Below are 16894 nucleotides of genomic sequence, written 5' to 3' on the forward strand. Positions count from 1 at the left end.
AAATTTTATTGTAAACTATTTTTGCAAACATCTTTGCCAAATATTGTGTCAATACTTAAATAACATTATGTTCAAATATTTGAACCCAGCAAACACAGAAATGTTCTTAAAATGTTTTTTCAAAACCTTTTAATAACATTTAAATGTCGGGTTATATAAAGGTCATGAAAACATTTTTAAAACGTTATTGAAAATATTTTGGGCAAACATTTCTCGCAAAATATTTTTTCAACCCCAAAATAAAATTCTGTTTAGAATGTTTTGTATCATGTTTTCAAGAATGTTTTTGGAATGTTATTAAACGTTTTTATACCCTTTATATAACCCGACATTTAAACGTTTTCTGAAAAACATTTATGTTTGCTGAGCAGTAGATTATCAAAAAATGTTTTTTAAGGTTATGAAAACGTTTTATACTCTTAATATACTCTTTATATAACCCGACATTTAAATGTTTTCTGACAACCTTTTATAACCTTTTGCGGATGATGTCGAAAACGTTTTGTGTTAGCTGGGCATAAGTAGCCTAGATGGACCGCAATAAGTCTTCTCTTAGATAGAAGATGCGTACGATTGAAATCTGTAAAACTGAAGCTTGATTTAGGATATTATATTTGTACATGAGACATACCAACATGTATATTAACTATGTTAACTGTGTGTTGTGTATTGTATGAACACTAATAAATATTAATGTTAATTATTATATTGTACTTATTAATTAATAAGTACAATCATGGTGAGAGTATGATAGTACATAAGTCCATGTATATGACAATATTCATTGCTAACCAATCATTTGAACTAACATAGAACGCAGTTATCAAATGTTGATTAAATGCTGACATTCTTTCTTATATATACAGGGTGTCCCAAACATAACTTAACATTGTGAATTTGCCAAAACTTACGTTGGGTTAATAGTGTTGTTACAAAATTTGCACAGTATGTAGCTAATTGTTTAAGAAATGTTATGATACCAAACATGCCTATGTGGTCATGACCCTTTGGCATAAAATTAACGGATATCTACCGTACCGTAAAACCCACTTTTATAAACGCAAAATAAGTCTCGTTATTTGAGACGTGATAACACGATATAACTTGTTATCGTTTTCAAATCTGTTTTAATTAATTTTATATGGAAACTGCTTAAGATCTTTTCTGAGGATTCGATGAACAGTTGTACGCGGTACGTTGTTCTCTGTCGACGTACTGTTCGTCTTGGGCTTTTCGCCACCGCTCTTCGTATGAAATCGATGTTTGTAGCCGATCTTCCTGTTCTTCCACGTCCTGCCCGATGTAGATCTTGAACAGATCCAGTTGATAGGAATTTCTGCACTAGTTGCTGGATTGTATTTCGGCTGGGTGCATAATTTACATTAAAATCGTCGGGTGTATTACATAGTGATATGTTGATTTTTGTCATTTTTATGAAAATTGGCCAATGTATTTTAAATAGTGAGTAGTATAATATTACCAAGATTTGAAGCTCAAGTTTGCATAATTAATTAGTTAATTAATTATGCAAATGACGGATGTTGATATATTACATTACCGACGTTTTACATAGTGGCGTATCTAAACATCCGTCACTATGTAAAACGCCGTTTACTCTGAAAAACAACTAAATTGTATGGCGTATCTGTCACATCCGTCACTATGTAAAAACATTATTTTTCAATTTGAACGTACGTAATTCAATATTATTCATTGAAACCTACATGATTTCTTGACGGATGTTGATAACTGGGTATAAACCAAAAACTTTTACGTAGAGCAGATATTCAATGGATCATTATTTTAGTAAAATATCACTTTTACTAAATTTTTAATGGTTCGAGTTGATTCGACAATTATTTAGAAAAATTATTTCAAAGCTTTACAATATAAAAGGGATGATTAAGTAATAAAAAATGAAAATATGATCCTTTTAATGAGTAGGTTATTGAAAGATGATCAAAATATGTTCAGAGGCGTTTAGAGGCGGCTCCAAATTTACAGATAATACAGTGTAAATTGGTAAAAACTGAATACAATCATTGGCGTTTTGTAAAAAGAAGTTACAGCTTGTGCGATTAGCTATATCATGAGAGTGAGTACTAGTAAGATCAGGAGTAAATACTCAAATACAATATGCCATGTATGTCGTGGGCACTCGTGACGAGTCGGTTTTATCATGAAAAAAGCGTTTAATAATAAGCGTAAAGAACCGACGGATGCTTCGAAGTCCTTCCTTGATCCGACTTTTATGCGCAAGACATAGTGACGGATGTGTGACGGATGTCCATAGATCAACACGAGAGACCAGATTAGCGTGCGCGATATTGGCGCAAGACATAGTGACGGATGTGTGACGGATGTTAGGGTGCAACGTTTTCACGTTTTTACATACTGACGTATAACTTTGTAATCATTTTACTGATTTAATAGCGAATAATTCTTCATGTGATAGATGTTTCAAGATACTTTAGATACTAGTTTTTTTTTAAATACAGCAACTTTTGGAGGATTTTACTTGACCGTGTTCTGCTATGGTCAATGGTTGATCACAAATACATTGATATCTGATTTCTCATTGAGCCAGTTTTCTTTCAACAACTTTAAGGGCCCGCGTACTGTACGTCCAAACACTAACGCAAAAGGACTAAATCCTGAAGTTTCCTGAACAGCTTCCCTAGTAGCAAACAATAACAAGTGTACTCCCTTATCCCTCAAGTTTGGTGGTACCTTTCTATATAGTGCACCTTGTAATTTTGGATGTAAGCTCTTGAGGTATACTGCAGTGGCGTAGCTGCCGGGGGGGGCAGGAGGCCCCGCCCCCTAGTGCAAGGAAAAAAGAGGAAAAGGAGGAGAGAGGAAAAAGAGAAGAGAGAGGGGAGAGGGAGAGGAGGAAGAGAGATATTGGAATCCATACGATATGCAATACCATATGATTATTATCAATAAGCCTGGCAAAATTGTCTATTTGCCCCCCCCCCCTAGTTTGGGCCCCCGCCCCATACAGGCTTGCCCCCCCTGGAAAAAAACCAGCCGCTGGTATACTGCTCTATACCTAATTGATACATGACCTGCTGAAATACTCCAGAAGTAAAGTTTGATCCTTGGTCAGACTGTATGGACTTGGGGAGCCCCACAAACGTGAAGAACTTGGTTAAAGCTTTCACTATAGTCACTGCTTTAATATTTCTCAAGGGTATGGCTTCAGGAAAGCGTGTTGACGCGCACATAATTGTCAGAAGGTATTGATTACCTGACTTAGTCTTTGGTAGGGGCCTACACAATCAATAATCAAAGGCTGGAATTGGCTTCAATGGAGCAGGGGTATTTTCTTATTTGGCTTCCCTACTACTTGGCACGTGTGACATGTTTTGCAATATCTTTTCAGAAGAACACGGGAGATATCACAGCTAGCAAAGCCAGAGTTACTATACTCTATTCCGCAGGCCTTTCAGAGAGAATCAAAAACACTTTCAAGGCATTCGGCATAGCTACCTCCTACAAGCCCTCTAATAATCTACGGAGCAACCGGGTGCACGTAAAAGACAAAATTCCAAGAGACAAACAGTCTAACCTAGTTTATGGACTCACGTGCTCTGAAACTAGCTGTGCCCAGTTTTATGTAGTAAAGACAAAACAGTAATAACTTAAAGCCATATTTTAACATTTGCTAATGAGGACGCCCTCAATAGTTTAAAAATTCTGTTTTTACATGATTGTTATGTACTTTAGTAACCTAACATACCCTGCAAAATCAAGACTTTCCAGGAACCGTTGTTTTATTATTACGATGGAAATATTAGTAGAACGCGTACACGATGTGCATAACACAGTACGTAAATGGCGTACGGGCAGTCGTGAAAAGAGCCGACCTACGTTCGAATGAGTGGCTCGCATTGGCGATTATGCGCTGGTAAATAAATAACGATTTTCTTTGTATTGCCTCGTCTGTTTGGGCTAAAATTAAAAGAGGGCATATCTGACAGTAAAAACTAACATTTTATACCAAAAAATACAATTCTATTTCTTAATCATATGGCTTTAAGTAATAAAAAGTACGCAAATATCAAACTGGAGTATGTTTAAGTTTCATATCTGGTGTCTTTATTGCACATTGTGAGCTCTCATTCAAAATACATGGTGCCTCGTGGACAAAAACTTTAATTGGGTATCGTCGTGAAAGGACTCATAAAAATTAAACGGTAGTTGCGATTCACTTAATTTGTTCACAACATGTGACTACTAATATTGAATGTGGCATTTGTCGACACTTTAAACAATTGTTAAGTTCAACCTGGTTTTCACGTAAATATTGATCATTTGCTCTATCGCACTTTTTATGAATTACCCTGTGTTTGTAGTTGATGAAACAGTGGGCTATCAGCAGTACAATAGAGACCGGAGAGTAGAGACAACCATGCAGGCGAAAGTGCTCTATTTGACGATTTCTTTAAGGACAGATATTTCATAAATTTTAGCAATTGCAAAAGGTTTTAATAGGCCTACACTTAATATTAGTGATATACAAGGCTTTTTTTAATTGATGGCTATTAGGAGAATTCACAGTAAAGAAAGTTTTCATAGCAACTTCCATTTATACCCATTTCTTGTCAATTTTACTTGGATATTTCCTTAATTTCTCGGCAAATATCTCAGAAAATGGGTATAGTATAAATGTAATGCAAGGAATTGCTAATAATTATGAAAAGGGGTCAATTTTGGTCGATGCTTTATGTAATTATTTTTGTATAAGCTAATCCTAACCCTAAGAATAATCCTAATCCTAACCATAATCCTGAACCTCAACTAACTTTTTCATGTAAAATAACCCAATCTGTGGACCAAACGCACCAAATCACTAAAACATGCATTTTATGCCTTTTAAGACGTCATAGTTCACAAACCATATTTTACCATAGACCACAGAAAATGATGTGATTGACTTTTGTGAATACATTTCTTTTACATTTTCGCCCATAAATAAACATTTATCTCATTTCTACACCATTATTTAAAAAAAATGGGTAGTTAATATGTTTTGAGGGTAAAAAGTGATACAAATCCTTGATACATTCACATCTTATATCATCAGAATCGATACAAATAACACAAATCAAAAGTTGGAATTTCCTTTGTTTATAGATCTCATATTTGACTCTTACTTAATTTTTACAGTTTTTTACAAGCTCGTCAATTCTTTCTTTCTTCAATTTGATATTTCCATCCCTCCCAACAAGTCGCACATAATCATTACAATATTGTTTATCTGTGGCGGCATAGTTTTCAATCCATCTTCCATGCACTCCAGTACTGTTAACACACATTTTCTGTATTGCTGCTACCCTTTCCCGTAACTCTTTAACGTCCCGCCAAAACCTGTCTTGATCGGCTGCTTCAATTCTTGACCATAGCGTTCTATTGTAATAATCATAAAGCTTCATATCAGCGAAGTTGTAACTTTCAATTGTACTTCTTAGAGATTTGGAGATTTCTCCATGCCGGCTAGACTTTATCCTAACATGTTGCGGTACGTAGACAATATCATCTATATCCCAACATAAAAGATTCTTTAGAAGAACCAGCGATTCCAGATAATACTCCATAATAATAAAAGGTCGAAGTCCGCATCCAACTTTTGAAATATACGCGTAAAGCTACTTTCCTTTATTTCACTGACCTTTATGCCAAAATAACGTAATTGATAGTTTTGACGAAACCCCCCGATATCAGCTTTAAATGGCGTTTGCATAAAAAACGCTTTAAAGGGATCGTCAACTTCTGCCGGAATGGACAAATGATTCGCAACTTTCGTTTCGTAAAAAAGTGATTCAAAATGGGAGACGGGTTGTCGTAAAGTGGTGATGTGAACTGCATTTGGTATAATTTTATCCACTTCCTCTTTTGGTAGATCACGTGATTAGTCAACATATCGAACTGTCCATAACAACGAATCATGGCATCAAACTCGTATGTATGTTTGGACAGAGGTGGAAGAATGGTTGGCATATCGTTTGGGGTGGCGAACGTTAGGTTGTGCGCAAATCCATACCGGTCTAGGAGTGACGTAGTTGTTCCACTCCCTGTTTTCGGAATTTTGAGGTAAACAATCCTTTGCACAGGCTTACAATGTCTTGTGGTAACAGCTTTATATGGTAAATTTGATGAAGAACTGTGAAAGAAATAACAATTTAAAATTAGGACATATTAAAACCAATAATGGGATATGGGATTATTGTAATTCGAGTAATTTCAATTAACATGATCAATGTGAATTAGTATAGTAATGAAGTAATGATTGAATCATGCATGATGATATAATCGGAGCCATAATTAAAGATCTACTGTTCCAGTCACTTACAGTTTTTGGGACAAAAGAGTACTTATGACTGTCGATTCTTATTTGGTGTTCAATAAATGCTCCTTGTGCTGATCTGCGAGTGGGCCTCTGGGTTGGCCGTAAGTAGTTTTGCACTGGTAATGCTAAGTGCCCTGCTATGGCCTTGTGGAGGATACAGAGTCTTGATTTTTTTCTCCTGGTTGATAGCATGTCCAAATCAGATTTACGTATGCGTTTTGTTACGCTGTTTTTCCAGTCATAGTTATTGTGTATAAAACGGGCTGATCTACGTTGGATATTCCCCATCTTCTGTATGAGTGCTTTTGAATATGGGTCCCATATTGCAGAGCAATATTCTAGTGTTGGTCTAATTAAAGCTGTATATGCAGCTTTCTTTGTATCTCTCGTGAATGCCCCTAGGTTCCTACGCGACAAACCAAGTGTTCTACTAGCGGAGGTTGTTATCTTATGTATGTATGAGTTCCATTTCAGGTCTTGCTGAATCTCTACCCCAGGTAACTGTGTTGAGTGGATCCTTGGAGAATGGTAGACCCAGGTTTGTACTTGGTAATTATTGGAGCTCTAGATGCTGGTATTCTTAAAACAAAGCATTTGGTTGGATTGAAACTCATTTGCCAACGGCTCTCCCATGATGATAGTGTCCCCAGATCTTTGGGCAGCTTGCGACGACTTGATATTTTTGTAAATCACACAATCGTCAGCAAAGAGACGTGCGGTAGAGTGTAGATTATCCGGCAGATCATTGATGTAAATAAGGAACAAGAGACCGCCCAGGACCGTTCCTTGCGGGACCCCAGACTCCACTCTTGCCCAGCGGGAAAAATCTCCTCCCATGACGACACGTTGGTTACGATTTTTTTTAAAAATGCAGACAGCCAATCCATTATCTTACCATTAACACAATATTGAGAGCATTTGAGTAGTAAACGATTGTGCGGTACCGTATCAAACGCTTGGAAAAATCCATGATTATGGCGTCAGTTTGAGTTTTGTTGTTAAGTGATTATGAAATATCATGGATGGTCTGAATCAACTGTGTCTCACAGTAGTGGCCCTTTCTGAAACCGTGTTGCGATGTTATGCTATGCCTATCTAAGAAACTCATGATGTGTGAATGAATGAAGTGTTCCACACCGACATCGCCTGGCTGATAATTATTTGGTGCAGCAGAGACACTAAAATGAATACACGGGATCGATACACGTGAATTGCTATGCACGATTTTGATATCAGACGAAAATCTTCGGATACTGGGTTAGAAAATGATGAATATCTCCCGCAAATGATTTTTTTCAAGAAACTAGATGTGGTCTCATACACTTGAAAATACGTGTTGAACAGATATGATAGTCGTTAGCGTGCGCTTTGAAAATTGGCCGTGCGCTTTGAACTCAAAATCTGACCAAAACTCTAATGTTATATTGCGTTGGTCCTGTATGGACTACAGCGCGCAGCAGGCTATAGCTGCACTCACTACTCAGTGGAGGCAGTATAACCATTGACCGCGATGTCGTATACAAGCTTACTCACACAGCGAGAAATCCCCGGTTATTGTCAGTAGCCTTAGTCAGGTCACTTCGCTAATTATGCATCTCATAAGGTCCGAATAAAATGGCCATGGGTGGCTGTGGATTCAACCTACCATGGCGATTTCTCCCATGAAGATATCGGGGCGATGTCACTGTGTGTTCTAATACATGTACCTTACATGGAACTGAGGTGAGAGAAACAGGCTTGTAATTCCTTGCCTTGGTTTTCTCCCCCTTCTTGGAAATTGGTGACATGTTTGCATTTTGCCGGTCATTGGGCAAGACCGCTGAATCAAGGGATGCTTGATAAATGAAGGCAAGTATGGGTTTGGACCAGGATTGATCGATTGATAGGTCCAATTGATATCTCCGAGATTAAAATCTCCTCCCAACCAAAGTATCCCTTCATTAGGATTTTCTATATTTGCCAATGAATCATGCAACTATTGCAGGTACTGGGACTCCTTCTTATCTGGTGGCCTATAGAAGGATCATATGGTTAATGTTTTACAACCTACCAATTGCACTTGAGCCCATAAGATTTCACAATTTGCATTCTGGTTATATACTCTATACTGTGTCCTCCCAGCATAATAGTGTTATGATTGTAGATGAAGTATGTTGTGATAAAGAAACTGCTGGAGTCTTACCCGCGGTCGATCCCACTCCATGGAGTTCGTTGCTAAATTCACACGCAGATTGAGGCTCAATGATAAATAAAATTATCGCAATATTCACAATGATCCTTGGTAACATGATGAATGGGTAATAGGGGCACGCGGCCATAGGGGAAGACATTCGGGGGAATACCAGCGCTACTCCTACTCACAACACGACCCATGTAGGCAACTTAGAAGCCATTTTGGAATCCACTACTATTGCGCAATTACACTGTAGCGATGACGTGTGAATCAAGATGGCCGACTCACGCTTGACCAGGATGATTTTCAAGTCCAAATTTCACCGTCTAAAACAATAAATATCGCAAAACTAATGTTCCCAGTATAATCCAGGATGTTAAAACCTTCAGACTGTCACTTTTTTTTGACAAAAACCGGACTTTGAACGGTACAATTTCGGAGCGATGTTGAGGACCGACTGTACCACTTCAAGGGCGCACAACATCATTCTGAACTTGAGTTGCCTTGAGTTTGCGTCTGAATTTGGGTCGTCTGCAACGATATAACACCGTGCCCTACGGTTAGTATTTCACTTTCAAAGTTACAACAGTTGGCAACATATCAACAATGCCTAGAAAAGTTACTTTTTGGCTTGTAAAGTACCGACATCGTTCGGCATCCTTTTCTCCGATGAAGACACATTTACGTGCTAATAACCACTCGCGTGGTGTGTGGAGTAGTCGTCAGACGCGGACTAGTATCTTTGTCTCTGGCTCCGATTATAGTATTGACATTATTCTTCTGCCAAGTTCTAAAAGAAACCCCTGTATGAACGAAGTAGATATGCAATGCGCATATGCCAATTGAGCTTCACCGTACTTATCCATAACCCCACTCAAAAGTATCTTAGAGAGATTTCTATAGGTACTTACTTTCTTTTGACACCGACCATGTAAGTACGCAAGATGGGCGCCATGTGACTGTAAATACGGTTAAGTTCACCATTCGTCATGAACACTGAAATTTAATGTACGGAAAAGAATTATGTAACTGTGGTATCACCAACAGAAGTGTATCATCATTAAGGCCGTATAAACTTAATGCTTTGGTTCTCGTCCAGATGATATTCATGAATTGGTGAGGAGGGAGATTTTTATTTTCCCGAATGTAAAATGAGCATTGTCAGTAGTTTTCGGTCTTTTCAAACAGTACTCCATGATAAGGCCCTTTTTTGGGGTCAAAAGTGAGATTCTGAGGGATAAACCCCCTATAATGCCCTAGAGTACCACAAAATGACTTTAAAGTGATCCTTGTTCTTTAATAAACTTATTTATATGTACGAAGTTTTCATAAATCATTCAAAAACATTAAATTTATACGGCCTAAAGTAAGTTTCAAATAGATTGCATTTTTGCTTCCCCGATTATTAAATAGGTTGCAACAAACACGCGTAAAGTGTCCTTGCCAGTGTCCTCGTCATGACGTCATTTTCAAAATGAAGTTCTTCATGGACAAAACAAGCACTGACTGCACCTTGTAACCCTAATCACAATCCTACTGTCCTAGCCATAAACTTAACCCCATGCACTATTAGCCTAACCTTATTAACGAAAGTAATAAATATACACAGGGGCACCTAACACAAATTACCATACGGTATGTTCCTCTGGGGGACCCCTGTTTTTGGACGGCGTAGTTCCGATTGAGAGCGATGAAAGATCCCCAATTTTGACCATTACAGTTCTAAACAATCCCAAAATTTCGTGGGTTTTTTCATCTTCTTCTTCCTCTTTTTCTTCATTTTTTTCAAAGCGATTTTCAACCACACACCCTTGATTTTGACTGTTCGCAGCTCCGTTAAACCTTTTTTTACCTGCACGCCATCAGCTCTCAAAGACCCATCATCTCCGAATTCCGGGGGAGCATACGCCCACCAAAAATTGATGATGTTCCCTCCCCACACCACCTCCGGTCATAAGTACATGTAGAATACGTCAAGGTCAATGGGCCTCAATGGTACTTGACCTATTTTGCTGTCTTACCTAGGTAACGAAACATTCAAGATGATGCAATCCTTTCCTTATTTGAATTGTTTTATCAAAACGAACAATTTGACACCTCTTTTGGCAAAATCAGAGCACTTTGATGTTTTTGACCCCATAGAGCCAAAAACTTATAACTCAAGATCGAAACATCCTAGATAGGTCAAACTATACATTTTCTGAATCCTTGTGACTAGCGGAATACGTTGGAGTGGTTTAGCAACTTTGAAAATTTTCCCTGTGTAAAGTTCGACGACTTTTTCCCGCCAAAAGCTACTCCGGTTCAATTGCTATCATGCATTTTTATATAGCCCATATTGTATATAAACTATCTCTGGTAGCAGTGCAGCTTTGCCCCCCTCCCCCCAACTGGTACCAAACACCCCATCTGAGGCATCAGGCTCCTGCGGCATAGGTGGCACGGCAAAGATTGCCGATAAAGGGATTGTGCCCCATCCCCTCATTGTCGGTAACACCCCCTAATCCCAAAGCATGACTCACACTACGCCATTGACAAGATGTTTAAAGCATTTCGTATTCGATTATAGCATAAATTTGTAACATAATTAGGCCTTCATCCTAATATTAATCAGTTTAATAAAGTAAAGTGCAATACTAACCTATTTTACCAATCGAGATTCCAAGAACAAGGCAGACTACCAGTTTAGTTTTCCAATAATTCATCGTTAAGAAATATCTGCGAAAGAAATATACAAATACAGCAATTCATACATGTAGTAGCATCTGAGACGAATATAACTAAAGAGATACGAAACCCCATTCATTCTTAAAACGACGGGGTCAAAATATCAACCCTTTTACGGGGTCAATTTTATTTAACCATATTCATGGTAAAATCAACCACTGTCGGGGTCATTTTCAGTTGTTGACATCATATTAAATTGATCGCTAAAAGGGTCATATTTAAATGACCCCAAATATAGTCATTTTTCGACCCACGTTCCGGGGTCATTTTCTAACCGCAACCCCTGAATGTAGTCATTTCAACCACATTAGGGGTAATTTTCTAATCATGACCCCTGGATATAGTCATTTTGTGACATTAATACTAATTATGGTTATTTTTCAACTGACTCTATTAGGGGTCAAATCATTTTTTGACCCTAAATGTAGTCATTTTTCAACTACAATTTGGGTCAAATTTTTCACTTGATCACTGTGGTCAAATTTGACACTTCTGGGTTCGGTGTATAGTTGACCCTGAAAGTGGGGTCAAAATGACTACATTAGGGTCATTTTGACTACCTATTTTTAAGTGTGATATACAACGCTCTGCAGGGTCTATTGTTCTATTGTTTCCGATTAGAACGCTGACATATGTGACCATCCATCTCAAACCGCTCGTAAAGTCGGCAAATTGTATTTCGAGTTACAGTGCAAAATGTGCATAAAGCTTAAATTCATAATGTACCTAATAATTGTCCGACAAGTTTCTCATTTCAGCCTAGTCAAACACCAATCTTTAATCCTATTGTTGAAGAGGATAATAAGCTTATACTCATAGTTAATAGCTTTAGTCTTTCTTTGCATCTACGGCTCGTTCGCCGTGTACGGTCACATATAGTGCAAACTATTCTTTTGATAATTTGCTATGACAAGAAAAAAAAACATTTTTGAATCCATTCGCAGTCCATTTCTTCACGCAGAGCCAATATATTGTTGGAAAATCCCCAATATCAAAACTTCTTATCACTTTGTCAGATATAGGATCTGTAATTCTGTTTTAACTTATTTCGTAGTGGATCTGTAATTCTGTATTAACGTATTACGTAGTGACATGAAATTTGCAATGTGCCAAAACATGGTGGGGGATTTGATAGTGTGCCCACATCTAAAGCATGAGGGATGCTCCCCCGTCCACCGGGATTGATGCCTATAATGTATTTGAAGCATGATTCGATGCAGTCATGTCTACAGTAGAATTCACCACGACCTTTGCAGGACTGAAACCCCATTAAAAGCTATTAAACCAAGATTAAACTCAACTGATTAAATCAGATCTTCTCTGGTTGTACACATGTTTCTGTTTTATCTGTGCGGTATCGCAATTAGCTGGTATTATAGTTTCAGTTGGGTAACCGATTATAAAGTAAACGCAACGTAACAATGGTATGTGAGCCTTTGTTCACGAAATGAGACAATGGCCTGCTTTTTGTTAACCAGCATTCTTGAAAATGAGCAACATAATGATTGTTGACTTAACACGGTTTGGAAATAATTTCTTCATATTTTTTGGTGTTATCTGTCGTTTACATATCCTTCCTAAAACACAAAAGTGCGAATACTTCCAAACACCTAAATTAGCTAAAAATTTAGGACATATTACAAAACTATATTTTCTAGAATTTCAGGGAATACTTTAAATGTAGCTTGTACCGTGTTTTTTTGTGGCATCCTTCAGAAGTGAGCGGTCCGTTACCAATATTTTCGGTCAAATCTCCATTCAATTAACACGGGGAGTTGGCTAGCTATGCCTTGCCCTCACTCAAATTTTACCAAAGTGCGACTATTTCTGAATATCTAACCTAGCTGTAATTTTAGGTCATGTTAGAGAAATATATTTGCTAGAAGTTTGGAGAATACTTTAAATATTGGCCGGTTATTTTTCACATAGTGATGTTAACTAGGCAAATGCCTATACTTCTAACATACACTATTTGTAAAGGTCGTGCGTCAATGGTGAGAGCAATGTGTATTGTGTATAGGAAAACGGACAGTAACTGCAGTATGGTTATTATCTCGGTATCGACATTTGAGGGAAAGTTATATATTTTCAATTTGGTACATTTGATTTGCTATAAACAGCAGCCGTAGCGATAAATTAAAGATGATCGCAAACGATGTACTCAAAATTCAGCAAATGTTTGCCACGATTCAGATCTACACAACAACATCATTGCAAATCTCGTCATGCACAGCTGGTCCGAATGACCTTCTCTATTCTATACGGTATATTAATGTAAGCATAAAACGATAGATCTTACTTAAGGTGGTACTACACCCCTGGACAATTTCGTGCCTATTTTTGCATTTTTCTCAAAAATTATAGCTCATTGGTGACAAGTAAGATATGTATATTATAGGGGCAAGAATCACAACTACTGCACTGGAAAGTTTATTTCAGCACAGACAACAGTTGTGGAGTTTCAGTCAAAAATGAGGGAAAACCAATATTTGATCAATAAATCAATAACTACTTGTCTTGATCACTGAAATTCCAGTGTAGTAACTGGATTCCTTGCCCCTATAATATACATAACGTTTGTTATCAGTGTTTTACTAGTTTTTGAGAAAAATGCAAAAATAGTCACAAATTTATCAAGGGGTGTAGTACCACCTTAAGTTAGCAAATGTATCCATAAAATAGACATTATCAATGTATTTATTTGATCAGTTGTGAGTCATATTTGTGATGCGATCAAGCAGTCGGAACTCGGAAATATTGATTTTGAGATATGGTCAAACAAAGGAAATATTTTCTTTTGTTTCCTGTTGTTTTGGAAACTCTTTAATTGCTCATGCTCATATCTTTGCAGCTTTGTAAATGCTTTTTACTATAAGAAAATCAAAATTTAATATTTCCGAGTTCCGACTGATTTTGCTTGATCGCATCACATTTTGCTCCTTATTCTACACGTAACAGTTGTTTGAAATGATCTCATTATTGTTTGATGTTTGCAGCATAAAATAAACAAAATAAATTTGTTGCATGTTATTGTCAAATAGATGTTCATACACGGAGTTTAAATAGCACGCATGTACATTATTTTGAGTCATGAGATCTTTTTAACAAATTGTAACAGTTGGTCACATTATCACACTTTTTTTTAATGTATAGCATCATAAAAAAAAGGAAGTACATATATAGCTTTCTAGTAGTTGATAGTGGCCAACCATAGAACTCGGCGCGGTGAGGAGCTAACGGCGAAGGGCTCGTGGTCACCACGAACTCGGCGATAATGTGCAGACTCATCTTACTCTAGAAGCAGAGTCTGCGCGCCTCCATTTTGGGAGTCATCTGACATGTCTGATTCCCTTCCAGAATTTAATTTGTTGGCTCCGCTGAAGGGTCACGTGATAACTCTACACAAGAGCCATTTGAATCCCATTTATGTTTCCCGGTCATATTAGACATAGAGTCGCAGAGTGGCTGGACTCTTGACTCCAGTTTGGCTCTCAGTGGACATGGACGTAGCAAGAGCCTCGGGGCACATGGAGAAGGAGCAACGCCTCCTGGCACTTTTACCGCTTTTGCTCGGGACCCTAAACCCACGTGGCCCCTGCAGTTCGTCCACCCTCTCCACCAGCTTGCTGCGCCCCTGGTTGAGGAGAGCTGAAATTTTTATACAAGGAATAGTGGCCATGTGGAAGACTAAGACAGTCAATTACGACGTACTGTGAAGATTGTGATGAAACATGTGATTTTTATGTTGTTTTAATTTTAATTGAATTTGTGCAACTGCATTTTTACTAGGTTCACAAAAATAGCCACTACATCCTTATTAATGGTCACACACCAGTTATTTTACAGTTGTTTGGCATTGACAAAGTTGAAACCCCATTCAAATACATAAAAAATGTTTTCTATTTTCTTTAATACGTTGCCTCCAGCATGTGATTTTGTGATTATAATCTGGACTATAACACACTAATTATCTGGCTCATCATGTCATCAAAGTGCTCTTTATTTCACCAATACTATACAAACATTCTATGATTTAAAAGGGACCAGAGGTATGATCAAGATATACATATACAGCCACAAAGTAGAACCCGTGTTGGTTATGAAGTTTAAATAGAAATCAAGTGTTCATCCAAGGAACATACCTCTGATTCGGCAGGTTTGTTCTTAGTGCAATTCCTTCCAGATCAAATACTGACTGCGAATGTCTTCGAAAATCGACACTGTATATCATCGGTGTGCACCAATTCCCTGCAGCTAATGTCTAGAGTAATTCCTAGACCTGGAATGCGCACCGAGTTTCGTTTCCACGTTATATATTGTGTATGGTTTAATAATATACTGTACCAGAAAATGCCAGCAATCTAAATAATAGTAATTTTGACAGCTGATCACATGATATGACACCTCCTGTATAGCTTGTATAGCAACAAGGTTCCTAAAATAAATGTATTTATGCTTTATTTCTCTGCTGATTGGTTCGCAACAATAATCAGAGTTCAGAATCACACCACGTCAACAAAATATGTACTACATGACCAGATTAGGTCAGAAATCTAATTAACAAGCTTGGCAGAAATTGCCATGACGTGATATCATAATATGGTTACAAATGGAGGGCTCTGTGATAATGTTATTCATCAGCAAAAGTGACTCCTTTCGATATACCACGTCACATATGGTAACCTTGATGGTATGGACTGTTCAATATCCATTAAAAGATAAACGAGTCTCGTTAATTGGCATATTAAAGCTATGATATAATATGAAGCAAAATTTGTTTCGAATTATTGACACATGATACTCCTCCAAATTATGCAGAAATCATGACACTTTGTAGATCGTGTGCAACTGATCATCACCATGCAGTATTTACGATCATGTTGTACTGATTCCATGGATTATAGTGACACATTACGTTTTGTTTACCTGGAGAGATTTGATCATGTCTCACCTCCTTTTCAACATTTAACCACAAATTGCCTTAGGCAAAACTCACATCATGGGAGCTGAATACCACACAAGGTCATTTTTATTTAACTCATTGACCCATATGTGCCATATACTGCCTCTAGCTATAAGGACATCCTTGTGATCTAGTCAACTCATTGACAGGTACCAACCTCAGGAGGGAATTCACAATGTTTGATCAATTCTCTTCAGGTAGTGAAACGTAATGATTATTGTACATAAAATATGTATTTAATATTACACTAGCAATGCACTGTTGTTGAGCGCCAAACATATGTTTCATTAATTTTTTTTCTGAGGCAAATGCCGGTATAAATGATAAACTGCGTGCCTGGTAGTTATAGTTGTGCATCGGGTCACAAAAGAGATTAAAAGTTTTAAAAGGTTTAAAAATGTACAGTGCCTCATTTCAAATATTGTGTTTTAGTTTTGGTTTTGGTTTTGGTCACATGGTTTCCTATTATCCTGCCTAAGCTTATGACTCACAAGATTATTGATGTCTTTGTTTCTACATTTTTTAGGAACTTAAAAGTTGTAGAAAAGAGATTCGGTTTTCATTTCAGTTTCTTATAAAATGGTGTGAAGAAGAAAATCACTTGGTTTAAAGTTACCTGATCTACATGTCGCAGTGCAATATTCACGAGGAGAGAAATCGAGCATGTCAGTCTACA

The 16894-nt window shown here is 37.4% G+C and overlaps 1 long non-coding RNA gene across 1 annotated transcript; it reads right to left on the reverse strand.

Moving 5' to 3' along the window:
- Positions 1-4087: 4087 nt before the first annotated feature.
- LOC140137353 (uncharacterized) lies at positions 4088-15720 on the reverse strand. The gene is made up of 4 exons (XR_011856822.1): positions 15398-15720; positions 11170-11246; positions 9440-9524; positions 4088-6169 (listed from the first exon to the last, which is right to left on the reverse strand). It is a non-coding gene; the product is annotated as an uncharacterized lncRNA (long non-coding RNA).
- Between the last annotated feature and the right edge of the window lie 1174 nt (positions 15721-16894).

Source organism: Amphiura filiformis, chromosome 17 (genome assembly GCF_039555335.1).
Source record: "Amphiura filiformis chromosome 17, Afil_fr2py, whole genome shotgun sequence".
NCBI classification, from domain to species: Eukaryota; Metazoa; Echinodermata; class Ophiuroidea; order Amphilepidida; family Amphiuridae; genus Amphiura; species Amphiura filiformis.